The sequence below is a fragment of the Oncorhynchus mykiss genome, chromosome 30 (assembly GCF_013265735.2).
Source record: "Oncorhynchus mykiss isolate Arlee chromosome 30, USDA_OmykA_1.1, whole genome shotgun sequence".
In the NCBI taxonomy this organism is placed as follows: domain Eukaryota; kingdom Metazoa; phylum Chordata; class Actinopteri; order Salmoniformes; family Salmonidae; genus Oncorhynchus; species Oncorhynchus mykiss.
Window position 1 is genome coordinate 32,133,566 of NC_050570.1, and position 19,500 is coordinate 32,153,065.

Consider the following 19,500-nt stretch of genomic DNA (forward strand, 5'->3'; position numbering starts at 1 on the left):
AGATCAAAAGCTCCCTGGGCGGAAACGGACCACTTAAAGCACGTCTTGACAGAAGTAAGGGCTGTGAGAGGAGCTGCCACCTGACCGAAATTACGGATGAAACGACGATAGAAGTTCGCGAAGCCGAGAAAGCGCTGCAGCTCGACGCGTGACTTAGGGACGGGCCAATCAATGACAGCTTGGACCTTAGCGGGATCCATCTTAATGCCTTCAGCGGAAATAACAGAACCGAGAAATGTGACGGAGGAGGCATGAAAAGTGCACTTCTCAGCCTTCACAAAAAGACAATTCTCTAAAAGGCGCTGGAGGACACGTCGAACGTGCTGAACATGAATCTGGAGTGACGGTGAAAAAATCAGGATATCGTCAAGGTAAACGAAAACAAAGATGTTCAGCATGTCTCTCAGGACATCATTGACTAATGCCTGAAAGACAGCTGGAGCGTTAGCGAGGCCGAAAGGAAGAACCCGGTATTCAAAGTGCCCTAACGGAGTGTTAAACGCCGTCTTCCACTCGTCCCCCTCCCTGATGCGCACGAGATGGTAAGCGTTACGAAGGTCCAACTTAGTGAAAAACCTGGCTCCCTGCAGGATCTCGAAGGCTGAAGACATAAGAGGAAGCGGATAACAATTCTTCACTGTTATGTCATTCAGCCCTCGATAATCTATGCAGGGGCGCAGAGACCCGTCCTTCTTCTTGACAAAAAAAAACCCCGCTCCGGCGGGAGAGGAGGAGGGGACTATGGTACCGGCGTCAAGAGCTACAGACAAATAATCTTCGAGAGCCTTACGTTCGGGAGCCGACAGAGAGTATAGTCTACCCCGGGGGGGGGGGGTGGTTCCCGGAAGGAGATCAATACTACAATCATACGACCGGTGTGGAGGAAGAGAGGTGGCCCTGGACCGACTGAACACCGTGCGCAGATCGTGATATTCCTCCGGCACCCCTGTCAAATCACCAGGCTCCTCCTGTGAAGAAGAGACAGAGGAAACAGGAGGGATAGCAGACATTAAACATTTCACATGACAAGAGACGTTCCAGGAGAGGATAGAATTACTAGACCAATTAATGGAAGGATTATGACAAACTAGCCAGGGATGGCCCAAAACAACAGGTGTAAAAGGTGAACGAAAAATTAAAAAAGAAATGGTTTCACTATGATTACCAGAAACAGTGAGGGTTAAAGGTAGCGTCTCACGCTGAATCCTGGAGAGAGGACTACCATCCAGGGCGAACAAGGCCGTGGGCTCCTTTAACTGTCTGAGAGGAATGTCATGTTCCCGAGCCCAGGTCTCGTCCATAAAACAGCCCTCCGCCCCAGAGTCTATTAAGGCACTGCAGGAAGCTGACGAACCGGTCCAGCGTAGATGGACCGACAAGGTAGTGCAGGATCTTGAAGGAGAGACAGGAGTAGTAGCGCTCACCAGTAGCCCTCCGCTTACTGACGAGCTCTGGCCTTTTACTGGACATGAAGTGACAAAATGACCAGCGGAACCGCAATAGAGACAGAGGCGGTTGGTGATTCTCCGTTCCCTCTCCTTAGTCGAGATGCGGATACCTCCCAGCTGCATGGGCTCAGCACCCGAGCCGGCAGAGGAAGATGGTAGTGATGCGGAGAGGGGGGCGACGGAGAGCGCGAGCTCCTTTCCACGAGCTCGGTGACGAAGATCAACCCGTCGCTCAATGCGAATAGCGAGTTCAATCAAGGAATCCACGCTGGAAGGAACCTCCCGGGAGAGAATCTCATCCTTTACCTCTGCGCGGAGACCCTCCAGAAGACGAGCGAGCAAGGCCGGCTCGTTCCAGCCACTGGAGACAGCAAGAGTGCGAAACTCAATAGAGTAGTCTGTTATGGATCGATTGCCTTGACATAGGGAAGACAGGGCCCTGGAAGCCTCCTCCCCAAAAACAGATCGATCAAAAACCCGTATCATCTCCTCCTTAAAGTCCTGATACTGGTTAGTACACTCAGCCCTTGCCTCCCAGATTGCCGTGCCCCACTCACGAGCCCGTCCAATAAGGAGAGATATGACGTAGGCGACACGAGCAGTGCTCCTGGAGTAAGTGTTGGGCTGGAGAGAAAACACAATATCACACTGGGTGAGGAACGAGCGGCATTCAGTGGGCTCCCCAGAGTAACACGGCGGGTTATTGATTCTGGGCTCCGGAGATTCGAAAGCCCTGGAAGTGGCCGGTGGATCGAGGCGGAGATGGTGAACCTGTTCTGTGAGGTTGGAGACTTGGGTGGCCAGGGTCTCAACGGCATGTCGAGCAGCAGACACTTCCTGCTCGTGTCTGCCTAGCATCGCTCCCTGGATCCCGACGGCTGAGTGGAGAGGATCCGAAGTCGCTGGGTCCATTCTTGGTCGGATTCTTCTGTTACGGTGCGTGAATGAGGACCCAAAAGCGAATTAACTTAAACAGAGCTTCTTTAATTACCAAACATAGGTAGGCTCAGACGGACCGGCAGATTCCGACAGGACAAGACATGGTTACAGCAAACATGACGACAGTCTGGTTCAGGCATGAAACACAACAAACAAGAATCCGACAAGGACAGGAACAAAAACAGAGAGAGATATAGGGACCTAATCAGAGGGAAAAGGGGAACAGGTGGGAGAAGGGGTGACGAGGTAGTCAAGAGGAGACAAGGAACAGCTGGGGGAAAGCGGGGGAGAAAAGGTAACCTAACAACGACCAGCAGAGGGAGACAGGGTGAAGGGAAAGGACAGAGACAAGACACAACATGACAGTACATGACAAAGATGGTTAAAATTGATGGGAAGATGGATGGAGCCAAATACAGGACCATTCTGGAAGAAAACCTGATGGAGTCTGCAAAAGACCTGAGACTGGGACGGAGATTTGTCTTCCAACAAGACAATGATCCAAAACATAAAGGAAAATCTACAATGGAATGGTTCAAAAATAAACATATCCAGGTGTTAGAATGGCCAAGTCAAAGTCCAGACCTGAATCCAATTGAGAATCTGTGGAAAGAACTGTTCACAAATGCTCTCCATCCAACCTCACTGAGCTCGAGCTGTTTTGCAAGGAGGAATGGGAAAAAATTTCAGTCTCTCGATGTGCAAAACTGATAGAGACATACCCCAAGCGATTTACAGCTGTAATCGCAGCAAAAGGTGGCGCTACAAAGTATTAACTTAAGGGGGCTGAATAATTTTGCACGCCCAATTTTTCAGTTTTTGATTTGTTAAAAAAGTTTGAAATATCCAATAAATGTCGTTCCACTTCATGATTATGTCCCACTTGTTGTTGATTCTTCACAAAAAAATACAGTTTTATATCTTTATGTTTGAAGCCTGAAATGTGGCAAAAGGTCGCAAAGTTCAAGTGGGCCGAATACTTTCGCAAGGCACTGTATCTCAATGCACTCTCTCTCCTCAACTTTCCCCTTTCCCCGACAAAAAAATTGTCCTATGATGTAGGCATATTTTACATTTCCCTATTAACAAGAGCAAGCATCCTTCTCTCCTCGAATTGGCTATTATGCCTAGTATAAAACATGTTCAAAATAAATGTCATATAGCGTTTGTAGCCTATATATAGCCTTTCCTGGGATTTCAAGAGAAGAGGAATGGCAGAGAGGCTTGCGTATACCCTAGCCTATGCCGCACGAGAACAGCTGGAAGAGAGCGACTAGAGATGTAGTAAGAAGCTAAATATTAAGTAGATATTAGGCCATTAATTAGCTTAATATTAGGGCTATAATATAAATATGAACATTTATCTGTCAAAGTGCAAGAAAAAAAGTGAAAAGATTATGAAATGTCAGATCTGTGCGTTCCTCCAGGCTGCACTCTGCAGTCCCCGGGCACGCAATGCTCCACAGTTGATTAGGCCTATGTTGTTAGTGCAGTGATGTATAGGCTAATTTGAATAACAGCTCAAAGGTCCTGTTTTGAATGCGTCTTTCATGCCGAAACAACTGCATATAGCCTAGGCCTGCTTATGCAACCATTTGGATCAGTTAGGGGTCTATTGACCGTTTACAAGGTCCAGAAAGGTAGGCTACATTAGCAGGTCACTCATATGGTATGTTTTGTCAGGATGTATCAGCGTTAACAGATAACATGGGAAAATGTGGTCTTCTGATACTGAGATGTGCTCTCTCCCAAGCCGTCCTATAATTAATGTTGACTGACACCAATATGCTCAAAAGCCCAGTTATTCAGGAAAGCTCACCGTGCGCTCTGCCTCACATCCTTTCCCCTCCTAGCATCTATTCCTCACGCACCTAGAACCTAGAACGCTCCAATAGAACACGCTATTGAAAAGTGATCCCAACAACGGCTAGCGTTGTCGTTCTCTACTGTTATTGTGGTTATCGTTGTAGTGTGGACGTTTCTGTTCACTTGAATTTAACAATTTGTATCATTATAGTTATTTGATATTGTGTGCAGAATAGTGCATAAGGAGTCGAATATCTTATTTGAAAACGATTTATAGGCTTCTTGTCCACAGAGATTTGTATTGAGGAAGCCTATCTTGGAATATCTAAAACATTGCCTAACTGATCATTCATAGAGATGTGTATCCTTAAAATACACTAGTGATATGGGCCTCCCATCTGTTGGAGTCCTCCAACTTTTTCCTTTCCCAATATGGAGGTTTTATTATACCAGCCCAGCTATATGTAAGGCAGCAGTACTGTTTCTTTTCTCCACTGCATGATTTTTCAGTCAACAGTGTTTGACGCAACGTGGCATGTGCTGACCATCCTGACAATCCTCATAAACTTAAAGAAAAACATGGAAATGGATACAGTTATAGCAAACATAATAAAATGGTGGTCTGATAGTCCAGGATTATGAGGAAAAACATTAAGATCCACAACATTTATTCCTTGAGACAAAACTAGGTCCAGAGTATGACTGTGATAGTGAGTAGGTCCAGAGACATGTTGGACAAAACCCATCGAGTCGATGATGGCTCCGAAAGCCTTTTGGAGTGGGTCTGTGGACTTTCCATGTGAATATTAAAGTCACCAAAAATTAGAATATTATCTGCTATGACTACAAGGTCCGATAGGAATACAGGGAACTCAATGAGGAACGCTGTATAACCGGAAACATGACCGAATACAAACAGTGTAGCTATGCCCTCCGCAAGGCAATCAAACAAGCTAAGGTCGTTCTAGAGAAAATGGGGAGGCTGGTACAGAGGTAAACATTTATAATTATGATCAATAAATTATATGAATTTCTTCTGACAAAGATACTGTACAGATCTGTGTTGCTGCCCACTCTGTTTAATACTTATTTTAGGAACTTGGTTGTATGATGTTCTCCATCTGCACTCATTCTCCTATCTTGGTTTGGCTGGTCTTGTCCTCCAGACCTCCTGTTGTGCTCCTGGGACTCTGGCAAGTTTCAAGGCGTCAGGCCTGTCCTCCAGTAGCTATGAGCTGAGCCAGTACATCAACGATGCTGAACAGACTGAACCTGCCCCACAAGCCACCTGGAGCACAGCAGACACAGGTAAGCCTTGAGTTACATGTAATCTCCACCCAAATATTGTAGGTTTGTCTCTTAGAAACAGGGGTCACATAATGGTATACACTTACTTAGCTGTAGGGCTGTATACCACTAAAAACAAAAGAGCACAATGATGTTAACTGGTCATCCTCAAGTCTAATGAACACTCATTACAGCACTTTCAATATCCCCCATGAAGGTGATAATATTAATTATGATAATACTGCATATTCTCTCCTTAGAGCATGCAGCAGTTTCTAAGGCAACTCCCCCTCTGAAATACACTTTAACACGTGCTCTGGACCAGTGTTGCCAACTAATTTTCAGGGGAAGTTGCTAGAGGCAGGTTGATTTGTTGCTAAAAGTTGCTAAATGACCTTGTTATCATTGCGTGATAACGTAAAACTGCGTAATTACGTAGATACATGATAACGTTACTCAAATTGACTTGCCATCTCTGCAATAAATATTATTTGACATTTGTTAAGGTACAGACTCCCACTATTTTCTGTACAGTTTTGATTGAAACATGCTGATTGATGTTGTAAGTTCTGTTCAAGATCAAACATTCGTGACCAACTATATTCATTGGGTTTGGCTCGTCGAACCCGTGCAACTACTGCTGTAGTCAGCCAACAATGACGAGCTGAGCGCCTGCTGCTGACGTCACTCACAACGCACTTTTGCAGTCAGGCACGCGTGTTGTGACTGAGTGTGTGACAGAAAAAAATTGTTTTTGTGTTATTTAGAGGGAAAATGCGTGCATTTTAGCTTTTCAAAAGTTGTTAAAAGTTACAAATACATTTTTTAAAGTAGCTAAATTCGTTGCTAGGTGCTGTTTGAAAAGAAAAGTTGCCAGGGTAGTCTGAAAAGTTGATAAATCTAACAACAAAATTGCTAAATTGGCATCACTGCTCTGGACCGCTTTGGTCCAGCAGGACAGTTGATCCGGGTCAGTCCAGGTCTGGCCATGCAGGGAGACCCAGGGAAGGTGAAACTACACAGTTTGGAGGTACAGTTCTAGGTTTTAAAAAAAGCAGGAAAGTATTAGTATGGAGTAGGGTATATCTTCGGGGCAGAATTGTTGTGTTGAATTAGCAGGTTAGGAGGAAGGAGTCGCAATCATTATAGTGAATACAGTAGGCATCCAGGATTGGTTGATTCGTCTGGATTGGAGGAGCTGTTGAGCTGTTCTTATCAATATTGAGCCGGCGTGTTAGAGGTTTCTGTTGTTGTGTTACTGAGAGGCTGTCTGTTTGTTTTGTCTGCAGATAATTCTGGGGGAAACGGGAGCAGCGGGACATGAGATAATTTCCTGGGCCGCTGGCTAGGTATTTTACAGTCTCAAACCCGATATCCGCACTTGCATACTACATTGTATTTGATTATGTATTGGTCATGCATGCAAAGTAGAAAACACTGACCAAATAACTACTCACAAAAAAAAAAAAAATGTTTCCCCACAACTCACAAAACTGTTCTAGAGACACTAAAAACAGGCTACTTAAAACGCATGGAAAACATGACGGTTTACTGTCATAATTTTGTCAGTAGCTAATTTAGGTTTCCATCCAAATGTCGACAGGTTTTCATGCAAATATTCTAAAATCTGCATAAAGTATTTTCCCACTAGTGGTGTGTTTCTAATTGTTGTTATTAATTGCATTGCGTGAGGATGTATTGTACGCCAAATTTACTTTTTTCGCTTATGTTTCAATAAATATTCAAACTGTTTCCATCGCATTTTCAACTCTACCGATAGTTTTGTCACAAAAACTGTGTTAAATAGCAAATGTGCCTACTCTGGTCTTTGCATGTGTGCTCTAGCCAACAGCTCGCACAAACGGTGCGGCTAGGCTAGTCGACATGATGAGATTATTATGGAGAAGAGCAAGATTATTTTTTATTTACAAAACGGCAGTCAAAGTTCAATCATCATGTCACCAGAATAAGACCCTCGATATCTATTGGAAAGGAGATCACTGTCTACTTTCAACACCCTGTGAAGTTCTCCATCATTTATTTAATCTGTAGCCTAATAAACTGTATGGTTTCCCGAGTCATAGTGGGAAGACCACACACCATATCCTTGTGACTCCAAGTTTACTTCGGTATGATGGTTATTATATGAATATTTCCGCATAAAGGCGTTTCCACCACCATTTCTTTCATAATTAATATTACAGACACAAAAAGATCTCACCATGTCAAAAAAAATTGTATACGGTATGACTTTACTTAACTGGATAGAAGCGTGGTTTATGAGTCTTATCTGTGCATTACTTTTAATTTGAGTTTCTTCTCCTTTAAAGGGAAGACCTGCACAAAGTAGATGCCATGTGTTTTGCCCACCAGAGGGCAGAAGCCTGCATGACAAGGGCTCTGCCGGCCTCCTTTGGAATCTACTTGTACTGCTGTTCAGCCAAAATGGAGTAGGTGAACATCTCTTCACACTTTTATATTAGGTGAAACCCCTTTCTCTTATTGCTCTTGAAATATCACAAATTGGCCAAGATGGTCCAAACTACACGCAGCAATCATCTATTGTTATCCCAGTCTGTGGAATTTGGATTATCAGCATTATCTGTGAAGCGCCGTGCCCACCCACAAACTCATTCTAACATTACCCTTTTTTTTTAAAAATCTCCTTGGATTCATTCAGCGTATTGTTGGCTCAGACATGGCAGAGCTGCTGATGAGGAACTCTCAGGGACAATATGGTTCAGGAGGCAGTGAAGGTTCAGAGGCCCCTACCCTAATAGGTAGAGGACACCACACCACACGTACCGAGGAAGATGTTTTGTGTCTACTGGACATATAATGTTAAGTAAAACGTTTTTTTTTAAAGCCTGTAAATAATTGCTAATGATGAAAAATGTTACATTTTTACATTACCCTCATAGATCTGAGCGAGGGCCCCAGTCCTGAGACAAACGCCTTGGATGGAGCAGACCTACTAACAGGGGCAGCCACTAGTGTCTGTATGGCTGAGTTCACAGAGAAGGATATGCAGGGATACGCCAAGCTTCTCCTGGCTGGACGGAAGAAGGTCAGGGTAAACTCTCTGTCCCTGTCTCAGTTTGTCGGTCTGTGTCTTTCTCTCTCTTTTTTGGTCTCGCTCCTCACTGTTCCCCTCTCTATTTATATCAGAAATATTTAGTAAGATTAATGGTAAAGTAATCTCCTATGTATTCTGAGAGTAATAGATGGTGTATGACACTGATTAAAACCACAAAGACAGCATAGTTGACACATTACTGGCTGACTAATGTTACACCAGGACTATCCTCTTACTCCTCCAACACTAACCCCTGACACTGTGTTCTTCTGCAACCCTTCCACGTCTCCTCCATGTTCTTTCACACCTCCTTCACCCCTGCCCTATGCCTCCATCATAACTCCCCACGCCTCATGTCTCCTCCAGATACTTTAGACTCACAGATCCCCCTCTGCTAGCTCTCCCACATCTCCCTTACACCTCCCCATGCCTCCCCACGTCTCCCCCCACAGTTCCTTCACACCTCCCCCACACCTTCCCATCGTTCCTTCATGCCTTCCCATGCCTCCCTCCACGGTTCCTCCACGCCTCATTCACATCTCCTCCACATCACCTTTATGGTTCTTTCGCATGAGGCCCAAGAGTCGGCCATGAAGAGTGGACTGTGGGGACAGCCCCTGTTCCTGGCCAGCAAGATGGACAACAGGTTCTATATCACTGTATGGAACAGGTGAGTGCATGGAGCAGCATTATCTCTGAGACATTTTACAACATAGATATAGAATATTTGTCCGCATAGTAAATTGAATTGACTGTTTGATATTTTGTTTTCAGTGGCACTTTTTACAGGTCATAAACACCCCCTTATAGGGATATTAAGTCTTTAATTAATTCCTAGAAGATTGATCTTTCTTCGGACTTCCATAAGTAAAATCTATATATACTGTCTTTGTCCCAAATGGCACCTTATTCCCTACATAGTGCACTACGTTGACCAGAGCCCTATGGATCCTGGTCGAAAGTGGCACACCATGTAGGGAATAGGGTGCTATTTGGGACATATACACTGTTTCTATCCTGCAGTACTTTGGTCACTCACTTACAGCTGTTGTCTTCTTCCTATAATCTAAGCAAGGGTATTCCTGTTGTGAACCCTGTGAATTGCTCAGTCAATAATACACAGAGATGGACTAAATCATAATATCCTTGTGAACTGCTTGACATCGTAACCCAACTCTTCATACTGCATAATCAGCAGTGTGTCCATGCCTAGGGAGAGAATGTGTTTTTGGGGCCAGTAATGCCACATGAGTGGGGGAGTTGGATGGAGCTGGGAATTCCCAGCCTGGGAGGGAGCAGGAGGGAGAGGCGAATGGAGACGAGGATGAGGGGGAGGAGTGAGGCTGCGTGTAAGGGATAAGGGGAGGCTGGGGGGATGAGGAGTGAGGCTGGGGCGAGTATATATATATATATATATATATATAGAAATCCCTCCCCCTCATTAATCTACACACAATAACCCATAATGACAAAGCAAAAAATGGCTTTTAGAAATTTTAGCAAATGTATAAAAAAATGTATATCAAAATATCACATATACATAAGTATTCAGACCCTTACTCAGTACTTTGTTGAAGCACCTTTGGCAGCGATTACAGCCTCGAGTCTTCTTGGGTATGATGCTAGAAGCTTGCACACCTGTATTTGGGGAGTCTTCTCTGCTGATCCTCTCAACTTCTCTCAGGTTGGATAGGGAGCGTCGCTGCCCAGCTATTTTCAGGTCTCTCCAGAGATGTTCGATTAGGTTCAAGTCCAGGCTCTGGCTGGGCCACTCAAGGACATTCAGAAACTTGTCCCGAAGCTACTCTTGCGTTGTTTTGGCTGTGTGCTTAGGGTTGTTGTCCTGTTGGAAGGCTCACCTTCGCCCCAGTCTGAGGTCCTAAGCATTCTGGAGCAGGTTTTCATCAAGGATCTCTCTGTACATTCCTCCGTTCATCTTTCCCTTAATCCTGAATAGTATCCCAGTCCCTGCCTCTAAAAAACATCCCCACAGAATGATGCTGCCACCACCATGCTTCACCGTAGGGAGTGACTTTCATCTGGCCACTCTACCATAAAGGCCTGATTGGTGGAGTGCTGCAGAGATGGTTGTCCTTCTGGAAGGTTCTCCCATCTCCACAGAGGAATTCTGGAGCTCTGTCAGAGTGACCATATTCAATCCAATTGAGATGGTTTGGGATAAGTTGGACCGCAGAGTGAAGGAAAAGCAGCCAATGAGTGCTCAGCATATGTGGGATCTCTTTCAAGACTGTTGGAAAAGCAAGCCAGGTGAAGCTGGTTGAGAAAACGCCAAGCAAAGCTGTCATCAAGGCAAAGGGTGGCTACTTTGACGAATCGCAAATATAAAATATATGTTTATTTGTTTAACACTTTTTTGGTTTTTGGTTACTACATGATTCCATATGTGTTATTTCATTGTTATGATGTCTTTACTATTATTATAGCATTTAGAAAATTCTTAAAATAAAGAAAAACCCTTGAATGAGAAGGTGTGTCCAAACTTTTGACTGGTACTGCATATCAAAACCGCAATACAGTTCTTTATTGTTGAATCGTATTGAAAATAAATTCAGCAACTGCTAATAGTGAATATTTCATTATTTATTGCAGCATAACAACTGATATTTTTCATTTTATTTAACTTGCACATTTTAATATTGCAAATCACATTCAGTATTTTCATGGCTTGGTCATCTCTATGGCATCTCTACGGCAGGTTTGCAGACCAGCTAGCTCCCAGCGACCCGCTTCAGACCCTTTTTCAGCTGCTCTCTGGGAGGATCCCTGCTGTTTCCATGGTAAAACAATGCTTTCAACCACAACATTATATAATCAAAAATTATATAAGCTATTTAGCAGACATTTTTTTCCAAAGCAACTTACAGTAATGTATGCATACATTTTTGCATGGGTGGTCTCAGTGAAAATTTAGCCCATGACCCTGGCATTATATTGCAAGTGCTAAGCTCTACCAACAGATATAGGCATACAGGCTTGACTGTCAATCATAATACTTCAGTATACTGTAGATCTATGATTTATGGGTCTGGCCTCCTATGCTGGCAACTACATGTAGGCCTATCATTTTTAGCTCTTCAGAGCTATTGGACATTAAACTGTAAAACATTTCCTGTAAAATGTACATTAACTTACTGGAAGCAATTGACCTGTACTGTATGTTACTGTAATTAATTTACAGTACAGCTACAGTAATCAATTTTATGGTAATCCATTTTACGTTACTAAAAATGTTACTAATCTAATTTACAGTATATTTCTGGAATTACCCATGCAGGTACTTATTGCCCAGTGTTCTTGGCAAGTTTTCATTTTTACATTTACCAATACAATTTGGTCATTTAGTGGGTGCTCTTGTCCTTAGCATCTTATAGTCAGTGCATTCAACCAAGGTTGATAAAACAAACACATACAGTTGAAGTCGGAAGTTTACATACACTTAGGTTGGAGTCATTAAAACTGAAATGTCCTCTGGTCTGATGAAACAAAAATAGAACTGTTTGGCCATAATGACCATTGCTATGTTTGGAGTAACAATGGGGAGGCTTGCAAGCCGAAGAATACCATCCCAACTGTGAAGCACGGTGGTGGCAGCATCATGTTGTGGGGGTGCTTTTCTGCAGGAGGGATTGGTGCACTTCACAGAATACATGGCTTTATGAGGAAGGAAAATTTAAGCGGATATATTGAAGCAACATCTCAAGACATCAGCCAGGAAGTTAAAGCTTGGTCGCAAATGGGTCTTCCAAATGGACAATGACTCGAAGCATACTTTCAAATTTGTGACAAAATGGCTTAAGGACAACAAAGTCAAGGTATTGGAGTGACCATCACAAAGCCCTGACTTCAATCCTATAGAAAATGTGTCGCAGAACTGAAAAAGCATGTGCGAGCAAGGAGGCCTACAAACCTGACTCAGTTACATCAGCTCTGTCAGGAGGAATGGGCCAAAATTCACCCATCTTATTGTGGGAAGGTTGTGGAAGGCTACCCAAAACGTTTGCCCCAAGTTAAACAATTTAAAGGCAATGCTACCAAATACTAATTGAGTTATGTAAACTTCTGACCCACTGGGAATGTGATGAAAGAAATAAAAACTGAAATAAATAATTCTCTCTACTATTATTCTGACATTTCATATTCTTAAAATAAAGTGGTGACCCTGTCTGACCAAAGACAGGGAATTCTTACTAGGATTAAATGTCAGGAATTGTGAAAAACTGAGTTTAAATTAAATGAATTTGACTAAGGTGTATGTAAACTTCCGACTTCAACTGTATGTGTCGGAATGTATTTTAAACAAATAGTCTATTCTATTGTGTCCTTGCTTCCTTGTGTAATACCTGCTGTTCTTGTCAAATTTACTGTAGTTGACCAGTTGATCAGTGGCTATTGTGTTCATTATAACGTAGTTGGTCATTACGCTAACAACAGTACATTTATTTTGCACCAAATTGTAGTATAACAATTTTGTAATAAACTAACAGTGTATGTGTGTCCTCAGTGTTGTGGAAGTGACAAATGGGGAGACTGGAAGCCTCACCTGGCCGTCATGCTGTCCGATGAGATGGGAGATCTTCCTCTCACCAGAAGAGCATTCTTACCATGGGAGACACACTAGGTACACACGCATGCGCACTAAGTACATACTCGCGCACATAAACACACACACATACACGCACGCCTACACACAATCACGAACACACACACACACATTTCTACTGGATTATAGTGGCTGTGTTTCTATTCTCCTCAGATAACCCTCACACAAGTCTGTAGGCTCTGGTCAAAAGTAGTACAATATATAGGAAATTTCTCTCCCCAGCCTCCAGAGGGTTGTTACATGCTGCTCATATCGGCTATCTGACAGCCTGCACTCCTTTTGGCACCTACACAGCCAAGACAGAGTGACTGGTGCTTCTGTGTAACAGCAACAGGTGAGCTCATCTGTAAAGGACACAAATCCTATTTACGCTCCTCTCACGTCATGTATCTGGTTCGTGATCCCCTCATCCACTATTAACAAGCAGAGAATGTCCTCTAGGACAGTTTTGTCATGCAATGTCTTGTCATGCTAAATAGATTGGAACTGCTTATTTTGCTATTCTAAGTAGAAGGCTGTCCTGCTTCACAAAGTAGTCTCAGAATAGAGTAGGAGTGCCGATAGAATATCTGATTCACCTTTCCGATCACTTGTCAAGTATTTGGTTGATCCCCTCACCCCCTTTAATGTCTTTCTAATGAGAGGGGAATGTCCAGAGGGACTCACTGTAGAACTCCAAAGTAATGTCGTTCAATGTCTTGCTATGTTGGAAGAAAAGGAGCTGCTTATTTTGGAAAAGGAGAACAGGGTGACCACAGGCAGGGTGACCCTAGAGACAGGGTGACCCTGAACGTTTCATGTAATTTATTGTCATGGGGAAAATCTATTTGAATTCAATAGCTTTTTGACAGTACCCCTTTTGATTTGAACAAAACCTTTCATACATATTTACCTATTATAGGCATGCTCAGAAAGTGGCTTTTTGGACCTGAATGCAAAACATTCAAGAGATAAAGGTTCTCTTTACCTACAGGACCAGTCAAAAGTTTGGACACACCTTCTCATTCAAGGAATATTCTTTATTTGAGCTATTTTCATCAATACTAGTGAAGACATCAAAACAATGAAATAACACAAAGAATCACGAGGAACCAAAAAAGTGTTTAGCAAATTAAAATATATTTTATATTTGAGAAGTAGCCACTCTTTGCTTTGATGACAGCTGTAAACACTGTGGCTATCATGTTTACAAATAATGTGGGATAATATGTTACAGAATGTGTATTCCTCCCATACAGTCTCTCATTCAAGGAATTTGCCCAGAATTCTGCCATTCGATGCACTGAGTTATTCGAGTACTGCCAAAGACTTGGAGATAAATTCTTCAGTATCCCCTCCTTCCAGGTAGTTGATATTCATTTTGGTATTTTTGTGAGTGTTTAAGCAAATATAATTTATCCAGTAATGTGTCAGATGTATAACATCTCAACAGGGTTTAATAGGATGTTATTCCATTTGTATGATGCTATTAAGCTTCCTCTAGGCCACACTGTAACAAATTGCTGTACATTTACAGCAATTTACATTTACTGTAATTCTATTTTACATGACAGTACTGTAAGGAGCAATGCATTAAGGGGGCTCAATGGCATTCCGCTACACTGCTGTAAAATTACTGTATCAGCTGTTTTGCTGTATATTTATGGTGCATTGTGTGAAAATATTGTGGGCGGCAAGATATCTCTGGCTCATTAACATATTTTGCAATATGCAACCCGTTAGTGAGAGTGCTGTACTAGTTTAACTGAAATGTGGTAGTAGTTCTTTATTAATTTCATGAGTATAGGGGACAGAGCAGAGTGCCATTATATCTAAGTGTTTAGCCTTGTCCTTTTGTTCGGTTTTGCTCTGTAGTCACTGCCAGTTTAGAAGCCTTTGTTTAGGCCTCTAGACGTGCAAGTGGTATAATTACATATTCACTGTCAGCAATTGCTGTCATTTTATTACAATACAATTTAACAATAAAGTGCTAGTTTGTATATTTACTGCAGTATTCTGTAATATATGGTCCATTGTGGAAAAATGTTGCGGGAGTGGAAAGAATCGCTGGCTCATTAACATATTTGGATGCGTGGCTTGTAAGTGGCCATATTTGTTGTACCCTTTTGTGAGAATGCTCTAACAAATGAACTGATCTGTGGTAGTAGTGCCTGAACAATTTCATGTGTTTAGGGGATAGAGTTGATTGTGTATGAAACCTTTACTGGTTGATTGCTTTTGTTTTGTTGGATGACCATTTGTTTGCCTCATTTGAAGTGATTGCTTATTGTTTGAGTTGTTTATGATTTTGAATTTTAAATTAATGATGGATTAAATTTAAACTTTTTGAATATTTTCAACTGTAATGAATTTTGGATTAGCCAAATAAATGGACCTTTACTGGTTGTGTTTTGCCAAGTCCTTTTGGTCTGATTTGCCCTGTAATCGCAGACAGTTTTAAAGCTTTTGTTTAGGCCTCTAGAAATGCAAGTCATGTAAAAACCCAAATATACTGTTTGCTGTAATTATCATGACACAAGGTGAGACCCAGATGCAGACACAGGTGGCAGATGGTTGGAGTCTTACAATATTTAATAATCCAATAGGGTGAGGCAACAGAATGACAGGCAAAAGAATAAAAACCAGTTCAGAGTACAAAAGGTACCGAAGGACAGGCAGAATCAAGGTCAGGGCAGGCAGGCAGGAAAGTAGTCCAGAGTCAGGCAGGGGTCAAAACTGGGAAGACTATGAAAAAGAGAATAGGAGAACGGGAAAAACACGCTGGTTGACTTGACAAACCTTCAAGACGAACGAGAGACAGGAAACACAGGGATAAATACACTGGGGAGAATAAGCGACACCTGGAGGGGATGGAGACAATCACAGGAACGGGTGAAACAGATCAGGGCGTGACAGTAATATACAATAGCCAGCAGCCAACCTGTTTGTACAAATCCCATTTAATTACAGTAAAATACCAATATTACAGTTACAGTAGCATTTACTTTCCTACAGTATAGTAGGAAAATGTTACAGTATTGTTGCTGTGATATTACAGCAACTTATAGGAGACTGGTCACAAGTTACTGTGCACATTACAATAATAAACAAAATACCTTGAATATCTTTTAACTAGTACAACTTTCTCAGTTATGGTTACGAAATGGTTTATTTAGTTTAATGCACTGACTGGACAAGAGCACCTGCTAAATGACCAAAATATAAATGTAAAAATGAACACTTGCAAACTGCTGGGTATTATTCTAATGAGCTCTGCCCTCAAACTATTTGCGTTTTGATAAAATGTGTTCTTATTTGGAGGCAGAGCTCATTAGAATAATACCCAGCAATGTGCTTTGGAAGTGTTCATTTTTACATTTACATTTTTTTCATTTAGCAGACGCTCTTATCCAGAGGGACTTACAGTCAATTAATTAAACAAAGGTAGATAAACAAGAACATATCAAAGTCATAGCAAGTAAAAAGATGATGTTACCATTACCGAGAATGTTGTTGCAGTTAAGTGCACTACTTGCAAGTTTTAAAACTTTGTATTTTATATTAAACTGTTACAAAATGCATGGATTGTAGGTCAGGCTAGTGAACTACAAATTACATTATAGGTATTGAAACTATTGAAGTACATATATCAAGTACATGTATCCAAAATACTGCTGATCATTGGTAATAGCTGCCTGCACTGTAAATGTTTACTAACCACTGTGCTTACAGTAATGCACTGTAAATTCTATAAATACAGCATGTTGCTGTAGTCTGGTGTTCCAGTAATATGCTGTAAATTTGTGTTTTGGTAAAGGTTCTGTAAATCTACAGTAATTTACTGGCTTTTGTGCTGCCATTAATTTACTATAAATGTACAGTAACCTACTGGCTACTGTGCTGCCAGTAATTTACTGTAAACATTACAATAAATGTTTTACAGTGCAGGAGACCGTGAAAACCTATTTTGGTTGTGTTACCAGGTGTAGAATTTATGTAAGTTGTGTTATAGGGTTGTTCCAACCTGTTTTCTCTTTAGCAGGTGTATAAATTCCTGTATGCGTGTCGTCTGCTGGATATTGAGCTGGCATCCCAGGCCTATCACTATTGTGAGGTGATAGGGATGTCTTTACGCAGACTGTAGGAGCCCTGCATGGTGTTGCTGGGAAAGCTTATCAAGGCATAGCACTTCACCATGGCACTGGCACATAAACATCTGATACGCTGACCAACAGTATACATTCATACACGCCTAATCTATGCACAACTCAAAACACAGTCTTCAGGGAGAGGTTATGAAAGTACTGTACTCTGACATGTACTGTACATATCATGAACACATTTTATACAAAAGTGCATTCCTAGTATCCAATCACTTTAGTGCCTGTATTCATAAACTATCTCGGAGTAAAGCACCTTTAAGATCATAAGGCAGGGGTTGGCAAGAGGCGTCTGCCGGGCAAGTCAGGAATTTATTTTGGCCCCGTGAATCTCCCTTATTAAATATGAATATTAAATAATGCAAAATGTCCCAAAAAAGAAAGTTAACCCACCTGAATTAAGTTACATTTGATCTCAAATTCATAAGGAGAGAGAGTGCAGGAGACAGTCAACTAATAAGGCAATTGGGTGGACAGCTTTGTAGTGCTGAAACGTGAAGCAATGGCCACGGCATAATCAAACCGAGGTAGGCAGCGCATGGTACTGAAAGTCATTTGATTCATTCATTTAAAAAAAAATCTTAATTTGAATTCAACTTCACTAACAACAAGAGGGCTTCGTGTTGGAGCCTATTTCTTCCTATTTAAGAAATAAGAGTTAGGCCTACCTGTTTGACAGACACAATTATGGTTTCCATAGATTTGTATTAAGCCAAATCCTCCAATACTGTCATCTCACCATGCACTCCTTAAATACCTCTGCGTCTTGGAAGGGCTTGGTGTGTTTGGTTAAAACCAGAGCTTGAATTCTGAGGGTATTTGAGGGTATGGCATACCCTTTGTTAAAGAAAATGTCAAAACGGATACCCCTTGTTAGCTTAAAATGGAACCTGATTATATAAAACATTCTATAAAAATGCTTAAATATGTGATGCCATATGCTAGAAAATAGCTTTAAATTGCCCACGACTCCGAGGTATATGGTGATATCTTTAGTCTTATTTTGAAACTGAGCTCTGGCCTTCTATATTCGAGAAGACAAGGAGACAAACAATTTACTTTGCTATTCTGTCGCTATAAATTGAGCTATTCACTGTGAAATGATAAGATGCTTATACCCAGGTAGCTTTTAGGAATGCACCCCTGTTGTTGGGTTAAGTAATGGACGAGTAGCCAGCAGTTGAAGATGACATTTTTCTGTGTCAGTCAGGCCTCTGTCTGGGTGGAAAGGTAATATTTTTTTAAAGTAGGTTACCAGGTTTAGATTCATAAGAACTTCTAATATTTAATTATTTGCAAACAGCGACAGTTTCGTTGCAAACAAGACACCTCTGGTTTGACATTGGAGAAATATAAGAATAAATATTTCTCTATCCATTCTTCCCTGAAAATTATATTTTCATTGTCAACCTTTCTTATTAGACATTTTTAAAGCGACATTTTCTCGACATTGAAAGGTGTTTTTTTTTGTGATTTTTATCAGTGTAATCAGATCAAAATGATTATTTTATTGTCGAATTGATTATATATTAACCAGATGTGTTTCAAATGTTGTTCAATTTGTAGTGAAAGCCTATTTTTGGGGCTGCTATATATGCAACAGCAACAAAATTGGGCCATGGCCAAAACCAGTTGCCAATTTTGGGCCCCTAATCTACTGAACTGTAGTGCCTAAAAAAGACTAATGGTGTGTGTTTGCTCAGCACTTCCCCTCTGTGTGTGTGTCCTCTCCCCTCAGTTGGCAGAGCGGCTGAATAAGTATGAGGGAATGGGACAACTCAGTGACACAGCTGACGACAGCTGCCCACAGGACCCTAGCTGGCTACAGCAGCTGCGATGCAGACAGCAGGGCATACAGGTGACCACACCACAATGTACCCATTGTACCCATCATGTTTCTCTGTCACATGTTTTCATGTTCCTCTATTTCTGTTGGATATGAGTATAAAACATTTATTTTTATTTTTCACCCCCCTTTTCGTGGTATCCAATTGTTAGCAGTTACTGGCTTGTCTCATCGCTACAACTCCCGTACGGGCTTGGGAGAGACGAAGGTCGAGAGCTATGCGTCCACCGAAACAACCCAACCAAGCTTCTTAACACAGCGTGCATTCAACTCGGAAGCCAGCCGCACCAATATGTCGGAGGAAACACTGTACACCTAGTGACCTGGTCAGCGTGCAC

At 41.8% G+C, this 19,500-nt stretch overlaps 1 pseudogene; it reads left to right on the plus strand.

The window, feature by feature from the left end:
• Nucleotides 1–6,189: 6,189 nt before the first annotated feature.
• On the plus strand, nucleotides 6,190–19,258 carry LOC110521727 (annotated as a pseudogene).
• The last annotated feature ends 242 nt before the right edge of the window (nucleotides 19,259–19,500 follow it).